Raw genomic sequence first — 11769 nt, 5'->3', positions numbered from 1 at the left:
TTGAGTAGACACTTCGCAGAAAAGATACACACCGTTTATAGTCAGTAAGCGTTCGTGTGCGCTCAAATGCCGCTGTCAGCAAGCTGGCCGGAGCATTAAGGACAGTTATTAACTTACTCACTTCACGTAGACGGTGTGCGCGGGGATCGGTAGAGAACGTGAAGCGGGTCGGGTGTGTATTTTTTATTTTTTCTGTACTGTAGTGTATCATTCAAAATTTAAATTTGTACAGTACTGTAGTGCTACGATCGTGCCTAAAGCCACCTCGTGCCCACATGGCGGACCTGGCCTGCGGCCAGGCCCCGCCCGTGGCCGCCACTTGTCACGGCAGCGCCCCCGTGCGCCAATGGCAGCGCGGGAACGCACACACGCACACACAGACAGACACGGAAATTAGTATTAGTGCAGGATAGGACGAGGCCCAAACGCCGAACGCGATGGTTAAGCAGCTTTCACTAAAAATGTGTTTACTGCTTTTTCCTCTACCCTCCTCCAGGTGCTAGTCACCGGGTGGGGAGCCGAGAATATTATACCCCCCCTTTTGGCGGGGAACGCACACAGGGTATTGCGGGAGCATCGACCCCTCGATCTCCCGTGAACGAATAGAGACAATCTTATTGGCTGTAAGCCAAAAAGATTGACATTTCCCCTATCCGTTCACGACAATTCCTGTCTGTCCCTGCGAAATAAAACGAAATTAAAATTACGGAAAAATGACTGCTAAGTCCCGCTTACGTGGCACTGGAGTGGTGTCTTGGCCACCGACATCTGCTTCGACTCGTATCGTATAATAGCCTGCACTCGCAAGCGTTCGGTCACTTCTTGTCCTGCACACGAGACGGTCCACCTGAGAACAAAAGTGGACACAAATCTCCGGGGAGGTGTTCCAATATCTAGTATCGGTGAGGCCAGATGACATGGGGAATCGAGCGTATCGTTGTTGGAGACGGCACAACTGGGAAATGCGGAAAGACACTGCGTGATGGTGCACTGTACGCGTGCGGTGGAGTGACCAGAGGACCGGAAAGCTTTTGACCAATCGAGCCAAGTTCGCTGAAACTAACCCCATATTCCTTCTTGGCGATGATCTAACAACTCAACACAGGGACGGGCGTACAGGAAGACGAAGCAGCAAAAAGCCATGAGTTGCTACGCCAATTGTTGAAAATGATGAAAAGGTGTCGTGGAACATCGATGGTCGTTGGAGGGATTGGAGCTCGTGGACATATCTCCGGGTCGCGCAAGTTCGAGGTTCACGACTACGGACCAAATATCATTCGGAGTAATAATGACACGTTGTGCCAGCGGCTGTATCCAACGCATGCGAATCTTTGTACGAGGAACACACCGCTTTGCAAGTCAAAAAATATTTTGACTCGGACCCGACGAGGTTTAAAACATTAAAGCAGCTTTTCTTTTTGTCCATCAGCTTCCGGTCGGGATAAATGTTCCGCGTATCCCAAAAACGGAGAAAGGTGAATTCAATAGGAATCCATTTAAATGGTTGGTCAATCGGTGCACAGGTATATGGATTGGCAGAATTGCACAACATGGCATTGTGGACCACTGCGTAGCTGTAGACTGCAAGAAGGGCATTATACATGATAGCTCGTCACGTTTTCCGTTCGCGCTCACTGAGGATATCTTACGACGAGTCGGCGGTGATGATGCAACTCAATTAAGAGTAGTTGAGGTACGGGAGATTGTTAAGGTGACACTGAAAAATAAGAAGAAAACTTCAAATAAACGTAAACGTGATACCTGAGCTTCGGTTCAGTTTCTGACTATCCATTTTTCAGCTCGAATGGATAATTTTCCTGTCCGCAAAACATCCATGAGGGCCTTTTGATGCATCTTCTTAGTCAATCCATCAGCAACATTATCGTTGCTCCGCACGAAACCAATGTCACTGATTTCCTTCTTCCGAAATCCTTCTTTTGCCACCTCGATGTCCAACATGAGCCTCTTTTCCGCAGTCCTCGTACCCTTGGATATCCCATCGACCTGCGACTTGCTATCCGTGTATAACTGTACTGGAATAAATTAGACCTGCATGATACTCCGTAGATCCTCGGCCAAGGTAAAACAACAGTTAAACATGTCACTAAAACTTATTACCTCCGCTTCCATTACCGATGGCGTCACCCTACGTGCCTTGTATGACTTAAAGGCGATAGGTATAACTGCTTCAGTGGCATCAGACAGAAAGCAGACGTAACCAAGGTGGGACGTGAGGTCCGAGTTGCCTGCAAATGACGTGTAGTGCAGTGCACCTCCACACCGCCAACGAGGGCTTATATCTCGCTGTTGAAAGCGCGACGCAAGGTACAGTAACCACCAGGGTGTTCGAGTCCCTCTGTCCGGGTAACTCAGGGGAGTCGACGCGGTACCGCGGATACATCGCGGTGTGCGTGAAGGGGTGCACTCCAGCGGGAGTGCGCTAGAAGGAGTAAACAACAAGAAGAAGAAAGGAGAACGAAGAAGAAAGATAGTGTAGAAATGTAGAAAATAGGGGAAAAAGTAATGGAAAAACAACAAAAAGGATGACGACGAAGGGTGCAGGTACCAGACTTAGCCAACTAGATAGGAACCGTAGAGGATCCTACCAGAGATGGGGTCCGATCACCTGATGCCTCTTTACTGTAGCGCCTTCCGACACCCGACCTATATAGGCCGAGCGCTGTCGTCGGCGTCGGTTACTAAATGGATAATTAATAATTAATTATCGTCATTAGAATTGCCACTTGGCATTAGACAATAATAAGCGTAGAAACTTGTGGGCACCACGTATGTATACGTGTCGTACACGTGGTGTACACGTGTCATACATTTGTCATACACGTGTGGTACACGTGGTTTACTTTCCCAAGTGTGCGTGCACAGTACACGTGTGGCGCGCTTATCATACAAGTGTGGTATCATCCAAAGTGTACATGTACACTTTGGATGAGTACACGTGTCATAGACGGGAGCGCACAGCATACACGTGTTACACACGTGTCAAAGGCGGGGAACGCGGCCCCGCCACGGCGGTGACAAGGGATAAAGAGCGCAGGGTCACTGCACAATATGATGCATCAGAGAAACCCACAATACGAAGAGAGCTAATATCAAGCTTCGGGACTTGAATCTGAAGTCGATGCATACGGACATGCTTCACCATTCTATTGCAGTTCTTGATAACTTTTGACGGCTGGAGGTCAAAGCGCTCCCGTGTCACTTGTGCTATTTGTGACACCTCATAGGAACAGTCTGGACGTGTATGCGTAAGCCATGCAAGTTTCATTCTCAACGACGCAAAGTCCGAAAAGCGTGCATCAACACGAAGCGATAGTATTCCCTTTACATAGGAATGTTGGTCGATAGAGAGTGAGCTGCTTTCGCCCAGTTCTAGTCTGAATCCGGTAAGGGTGCAAGGCGGTAATTCGTCGTCTGCCATCTCAAACCGTTCACATGTTCTTTTGGACATTTTTCGGAAATCTTGATCCCCAGCACGGATCAGGTCATCTACATATGACCCTGAGAGCCCCTTGAGCAGTCCATTCATTTTGTAGGTATAGAGAGCCGAGTCGGACCTAAGAGGCTTCATTCCCAGTTCTTCACGATGATGGGCGTCTAATGTGGCATGCCACAAGTCACCAGACTCACACAGTACATATAGTGGTTTTATGAGCTGCAAGCATTGTCCAGCATCCAGGTTCAAATTCTGGTACTAGGTCTTTGATGAAGATATCTCGAAGTAAAGGTTCGGCAGACTGCAGGTAGGCCTGCCTGACGTCTGCTGTCCAAACTTCGAAACCGTGGATCGCAGCAAGAGCCAGTAAGAGTCAGACGGACGCGGGCTGGAGTGTTTGCGAAGAGTGTACCATGTAGTCTTCGAACTTGTCTCTATGACCACCAATTACGTATCGAGCTTTAAATTTGACCTCGCCGTCTTCTGTCGACTTAACTGCGAGAACGAACCGACCGGGTAAGATGTTAGCATCTTCTGGGATCTCCTCACGTAGAACCACTTTAAAGGTGCCACGCTTTAATAGGTTTTCTATCTCTTTCTTCTTAGCTTCAGACATTGCAGGGGTCGAGGACCTAGGGTCTTTAGGTTTCAATATCTCAGTCAAGAGAATTTCGAAATCAGGTGGTGAGCAGAAATCAGCTAGGCTTTCACGTAGCTCTTCGAAGAGTGTGTAGTTGATGTGATCTGGTTCACGATAGTGCTTCACTTGTGTGACATTGAAAGGGCGTGCTAGTCCGACCTTAACATCTTGGACGTAGACAAGCTTGCGTTCAGGGTCAGTTCCGTGGACTGCGAAAGGTCCCAACCACTCACCGATTCGGTTCTCGACCTTTCTCTCTCTCCAAACTAGCACGCGCTGTCCAACCTCGAAGATGGCATCGGCTGCAGGAGGCGTTGCATGCCGAAGTCCGCGCTTCAGTCGAACAGCGGCCATCTGTTTCTCCACCTCGCGGCGTGCCAAAATTGCAACTGCTGCTCTCGACTCTAGAGTGGCGCGTGGATGCGGAGTCTCAGAGGTCGTGAATGCAGAAGGGAATTCTCCAAACACCAAAGCAGAGGGGACTAGACCATCAGGGCCGAGTGTGTCATTGATTGCCTTCACTGACATGCTCAGCAACAACTGGCAGTCTCGATCGGGATACGCGATGCATAGCTTGCGGTAAGTGTTCCGCAAAGGTTGATGGTAACGTTCCCCCAATCCTACACAATTGTGTGACTCAATGCCCGTGCGTTGGACATCTACATTGCTCAGGGCACCAATACTTGCAAAGAGATTACCAAACGGAGAGCATCGGTCTACGAGAATCCTCTTAGGCAGTCCTGTGTAGATTGTTGCCCAACATTCAAGAGTTGTTGCCCATAGAGTTGCAGTGGAGACCTCTTTCACGAAGGGAGCGGCACTGAGATGTGTACCTGCGTCCACTATATGCAGTACTGGTTTGCAGTCAAGGTACATGACGTCAATGAGAAATCTTTCGTTGAATCGCACGTTTTCGGCACCGAAGGAAACACGAAAGCGGGTTGGGGCATTGTGTATTCTTTGACAAGGGTCGCATCGCTCTGTCTGTTCCTGCAAAACCTCCAGAGTGTTGGGCGTCGTTTCTTCTGGCCTTGCCCGTTTCAACAACTTATATAGTTTTCCGTCGATGGATGCGAGAACTGACGATGAAGTTTGTGAAGTTGCGTCCTTGCGAAGTAAGTTCGACTAGGAAATCCAAAGGATACATAAACGTGACCAAAATATCGTTGTAGAGGCACGGACCAGTCGTCGATAGCTGTATCCTCAAGTACCTTGCCACTTTCATCTCGGAGTCCCCGAAGGACTATACGCTTAGTCAATCGGTTCATCACTGTATCGGCTACTACAGATTCGGCGTCTAGCACATCTAAGCCCAGCAGCGCTGGGACGTCGGCTGACACTACATCAACTGTGACGAAGACCGGACGAAAATGGCTAGGGGTTGCTAAGGGTAAATCAACATGACCCAGTGATGTGAAACTCGCGTCTGCGAAACGAAATTGCTTGAAAGAACGGCGTAGACGAAGTAATTGTTTGCCATACAGAGAGGAGAGTCGTCGCAACTCTTTCATGCCAATGACTGAACTCGGAGCACAAGTATCCACACAGAACCGTGGTCGACGGTCCCTGCGGTTCTTTGACACCATCTGTGACACGTAGACATGAGAGAAGTCTATCCAATGGTCACGGACATGTTTGTGTCGGGGTATAGCGGTACGATGCACAATCACCCTAGGCTTTGGGCGGCGAACGTGTGGCGCTACGTTTCGTCGCCCTACTGAAAACCCGAGGGGTTGGTGTCACCACGGCTGCTCTGACTGTGCATGGTGGATGCGATGTGGTTTGTAATGCACTCCTTGTCAACATCGTTATAGAAGCTCATATCTATTTCGCCGGATACATCATGTTTGACATCTACGTCGCCTAAGTGACCAGTTAACGCATCGAAGAGGTTGAGCTGGGGGGCAACGTCGTCTGTAATGGGACAGTCTTCAATTGAGTCTGTAGTTCCACTGTCTACTTGGGTTCTGACATGGTGAGCTGCTTCCAGCTCTTTGAATAGCTCGCCAATGATGTGTACTGGCTGCACACCGGAAGCAATCCTGTTCCGCGCATGTTGTTTCATGGCACCCGGATGGCAATTACGCGCAAAATGGGAGTCAGATCCGCAAAGGTTGCAGCGCATGCCATTTCCCTTCCTGTCGAATGGCTTCTTTCTGCCAGGAGCACCCTGATAGTGCCCCCGAGAAGGGAAGCTTCCGTTGCCTTGGAAACGGTTACCTTGATAAGGTCCGGTTGGTTTTCGAGGGAATTTCACAACACTCCTCGGAGGGCGGCCATATTGCTGGTACAACGTTTGTTGATCAGTACTGCATGCCGCAGACTTGTGACGCTTCACTTCTTAGCCATACTGCAATCCTTCACGTAAGGCCGACACAAATCCATTGAAGGAATACTTGGACGTATTGATCTGACTAATAGCCTGTGAAGCTCATTCCGTACCAATCACGGCATCACGGAGAAACTGAATCTTGTTATCCTGAGAACGGAAGCGTTCTGGACATTGCGGTGTCAATTTTTTGATGCGCTTCACCAGCCAGTTGAGGGCATCTGACTCGTCCACAACATTCTCGTTCTCGGACATCACGCGTTCAACCCTGAGTCCTCTTAGTGTCATGTGTACTTGTAGACGTCTAGCATCTGACTCGAATTCATCCCTCATCACCTTCTCCATCTATGTGAAAGTCATGTTTTCACGACAATTGGAAATGAAGTGGGACTTCGCTGCATCTTCGAATATGCATATTGCCTTCATTTCATCACTGAGTAAAAGCTGATTTCCCAAGATGTTATAGTCCCGGATAGTTTCTTTAATTGATTGCAAGGCATCTCCAGAAAACTTCTTATCTTTGAAAGCTCCATAGATTGCCTGCACAGTCCGACCTGAGTCCTGCAAACTGGTGCTTGGAGAGGTTCCTCGGCGGGGAGGGACTACGGCACCGGCGAAAGCGGATCCTAGGCGGGAAGCAGCGTTGGTGCCATTACCACCATTGTTGTGGGTTGGCGGCATCGTCTGAACAACTTCTTCCAGGCGTCCACTTGTTCCTGCCTCTCCATCGACTTCTCGGATCCCATCCTCATGGCTTGAATTTTCATCGTTATCATGGTTGGACAAGTGTTCCTGTAGTCCGCTTACAAGCTCTGTAACAGGGGAAGAGCGGAGCGAAGTGACAGCCTCAAGAAACTTTTTCACATCTTCCAAAGGCATCTCGTACACAGAAGCACCAAGCCAGGCAATGTGCTGAAGTGGCTTCACCATCTTGAATTCATCCTTGATACCTATTGATGCATCACTACAAGGTACATTATTGCTACTGGTGGTAAATTTGATCTTCTGAGGAGATAAAATTTTGGGCCAATTTTTTTTGGAAATGGAGGTCCGATAGTTTTGAATTCTAACCTCCACAGGTAGTCCCACGCGCCACCTGTGGTGGTCAGAAATCAAAACTGGCTCGCCCGCCTCTGCAGAGGCGAGCGGGCCAGTTTTGATGTATGACTTGTGCAAGAATATCACAAGCAGTTCATAAACTGCTTGTCATATTCTTGCATAAGTCATAAATCTTCTCCACTACGTCCGCTGCCTGCCCCACGCCGACGCTCCTTAGCCTGAAACGGCTCTCGTCCGACACCCTGGCATTGGTTGCCCACACGTGCCAGCACAACCTCAATTGAGGTTGTGCTGGCGCGTGTGGGCTGCGATTGCGGAAGCGTTAACGCTTTGCCGCGTGCTGCGTCACCTACAGATGCATGCTTCACAGATCCGTTCCAGTGCCGCACCATCCTGCCATACCGCTCCCCGACCTGCTTGACCAGCTTGCCCTAGCGCTTCTAGAACGCCCCGTAGATAAAAACCTGGTCTAACTACTTGCTGCTGTTGCAGGTCCCACTTGCCAAAGGTGTCGGCGGCGTGTTGAGCGCCTTGTCAACCGAGTCCCTGGCGTACGTGCCCCAGTTCTTGGACACCGCACTGAGCTCCGCTAGCAACACCTTGGAGACTTGTTGCACGTCGATGACGGCTTCGTAGCGGCCCGACTCGACTCCTTTGGACCGCGAGACAGTGGCGCTCAGCAGCCCCGCGTCGCGCAAGCGGGCAATGCGGGCCGTGGTGCGCGCCCGCTCCATGGAGACGGTCTCGTTGTACCACAGGCGGAACACTGGCTCGCGCAGTAGCTTGAAGGCACGCGGGCGCAGGTCGGGGTGTGCCGGGTACAGCAGGCGCGACTGGGCCTCAGGCAACAGGGCGGCGGGGGACGATGACCGCGCAGGGCTCCGCAGGAAGGGGGAGCGACCCATGGTGATGAAGGGGTAGAGCCGGGAGGCGGGGTGCGTGTGGGGGATACGGGAGAGGTAGGGAGAGAATTGTGGAAGAAGGAGACGGAATGCTCTCCACTGAGATCAGCGGGTTGGACATCGTCGAGACTGATTTCACGATAAAGTGGCTCTTAGAGATATAGTGCCATGCTGCACATGCGTGCTACAATTTCCAGAGATGCTACACAGTACACAACTTCACGTGTCGCATCTTGCTTTAGAAGCAGAGGCCGCCATAAACTCGTGACTTTGAGGGTGGAAGGGCGATCACTGTGGGAGATGATGCATGCCAGTTATCTGTCTGCGAAATCGCTGTAGCTCAACGTCACCCTTTTTCCGTGATTTCGGCAAAATGGGCCAATTCTGAAAGAATGTTATGCCCACTTCACCTACATACACATGTACACGTGATGTATTTCATCTATAACCGTTTCTTCTCGCACGAACTCATAAACGTGATAATAGCAAGGGCAAAGTACGGAGTAAGGAGAGAACGCAAACTTTGAAACCAAAATCTATGTCCTCGATATCACAGAGCATGTTTGGACGCTCTGAAACGACACACCCGTTGCAGCTCTTGTCCGGCCGCTTCCCTCTTGCTCCTCATTCAGTTGCTAGTGGCAAGCCGCCTGCGTCCGTGCTGCTGCCGCCGCCCTTGTGACTAGTCGACGAACTGTCCTCAGCTGCGTTTCTGTGTGAGTTCACTGCCATACAGGCCCAGACGTTGCCTCCGATGACGTTGGAACTTAGATTCTAAACAAAAACTTTCTTTATTACCGCACAAGAAAGTGAAATCTAGATGTAAACATTTATAATACACGTTGTTGCTACCATTGTTCTGTGCATGCGGTAACCTCCACGCCAGGTGAGATATCTGAAAACGCCATCACTTGGAATGCATCAACCTCTGTCAAATAGCATCTGCTAAGCACAGACTTACACTTCCTCTGTATTGAGACGTTCGGGAAAGTTACTGAAAGATTTGCTGGGGTCGCCGGACGCATAGGTTTCGGCTCCGCCGCAACTAGAGTGACACGCATATGGGAGAGCACAGAAAATGACGCCGGAACCACAAAGACCTCTATGGCAGTCCTTCCAGAGTCCAAATGCGTACAGGAGAAGTCCTTGGATGCATCAGATACCTTGGAAGATAAAGCCGACCTGCTGAAGGCTTCCACTGAAGTACTGCAAAATCCCGCTCCATATGTCTGTCTCAAATCGTCATCAGTGGAGTCATTTCTGGCTACATTTTGATATACCAGTGTCCCATAGCAAGTTCCAAGTACATCTCCCTTTCTGAAAGCTTTGCTTGCAAACAGTGACTCTCCATGAACGTATAAACCCAATTCAATCTCTTCAAAAGCCCTCAACACCGCTCTGTCCATTGAATGAATTTGTTTTGTAAAAGCTGCGGCCATGAAGAAGGTGGTCTTGTTCTGAACGACGAGACGAGGAGTGATTCATTCCATATCTTGCTTAGAAATTTCATCAAGTACGAGAGGATACCCGAAAAGGACCCTAACCCCTTCGGTGCACTCCAGCCCGAGTCCAGTTTATCGAAATTGTCAGATTTTCCCCTTTGTGAATGGAGTACCACAAGGGCAGCATCGTTCAAAACCTCCTTTCCATTGCTGTCCTCTTTTTCCATTCGAGCAATAACAATATTCTCAAGGTTCCTTTCAGCAAACAGGAAACATTCCAGATTAGCTTCACAGCCCACGAAGTACCGGATTTCGCTCTCTGGAAATGTCATACAAGCAATTCCCGTGGCGAAAGATCGCCCAAATGGATCCACCACAATGTCATTTGGCATGGTGAAGAGGTATATCAGATCCTCAAGCAAGCTTGGGCTTTTCTGGTTTCGATGGAGACGTAACAGCACATCTCCAAGTCCCCTGCGATGGAAAGTTTCCGATCTTCGTAAAAGAGGCACATTGTCCACGACGTGACTGGTTGGTGAGAACCTCGATTGTACAAGCTGAACTGCTCCATGACCGACCTTTTCGCATGAACCATCATCTCGCGACGAGTCCCGCCGCAGATCAGAACACCTCTTCACACTGTCCTCAATTCTTTCTGCGTGCATGGCAAAGTCGAATAAATTTCCGCATGTGCTTTGTCCACGCTCAGCATCTCGATCCTGGAGGAGTAGGAACGGAACGTCATCCACTTCAAATGAAGGCGTTCTGCCGTCTTCATCTGTGCATGATTTGAAAAAAGTATCCCATCTGAAGAAGTCCATTGCAGAGCAAAATATAATTGCATGTCCGCCCACTTCAATCATATTTTAGCGCATTCTACAAACAATTTGCTTTGTTCTTCTGATAGAATGGGGACATCTGATTCCGACATCCACTCCGATTTTAACGAGGGCGGCTCAGTCAAAAGTAGCTTCGACGATTCCGCCAGTGAGAAATCAATTGACGCATGAGTGATGCGTTCCTCCTCTTCCCATAGTGACCCGAAATTACAGCAGTGGACCCGAAACAATGCTGTTTCAAAATATCCTTTCAACCTGCTCCTAGCGTCTCCACATTCACAAGACGTTGTGCATGGTTCGGTATCGGGGTCTGAAGTGCTCTCCCCTTCCTGCTCTGAAGCAGTCTCTCCTTGCGCAATTTCCATTGTGACATCCTCATTACACCTTTGACTCAATTTGCTCGTGTCCACAACTAAAGATTGATGAACGGAGAGTGAAAAGCGAGCAAGAATTGTCGGAGGTAGACTGGAGAAACGAGGCGGAAGTGATCTATCACTCGCCATTTCAAATTTCTTCGCTTCATTCCACACTACACAGGAGGAACCAAACAATGTATCGTCATTCATCGAATTGCATACATCTTGGACGAACATCACGACAAGAGAGCGCAAAATTCCGTCCACATCCTCACTGCTGCTCTGAGCCGCGAAACGTTGTCCTCCATTACTGCCGGCAGGAATTCTGAAAGCTTTTCTCTGAGAAGCTGGTGCGTATCCATCTGAACAGTCCTTGAGAACAACGAAGTCAACCTTCTCAAGATCGAATTGAAGGTATGGTAGGAGACCCTCTTCACAGTTCATAAATCCGATTGCTTCCAGAAGAGTATCCCAGCAAAGCGCATTAGACTGAACTACACTCGCAACCCTTTGCCAATGGGATCTCAATTTGTTGAAAGACGGCTTCACTGAAGAGCGTTTTCGGGCTCGCCTCTTGCGTTCTCTCTTCCGGTCTGCATGGTATCGTTCTGCTCTTCTCGATAGAATTTGAAGAGCCCAGAAGAAACAGATCAGGTGGAGTGTAGTTGGTACACTTGTAATAAACGATTCGTTCCACTTTCCTTACGATTTCGACATAAACTTGCATGAAATCGCAGCGTACTCCACG

This window comes from Chondrus crispus, genomic scaffold (assembly GCF_000350225.1).
Source record: "Chondrus crispus Stackhouse genomic scaffold, scaffold_241, whole genome shotgun sequence".
Classification (NCBI taxonomy): domain Eukaryota; phylum Rhodophyta; class Florideophyceae; order Gigartinales; family Gigartinaceae; genus Chondrus; species Chondrus crispus.
The sequence above is the reverse complement of the archived record's forward strand: the minus strand, read 5'-3'. Positions refer to the sequence as shown.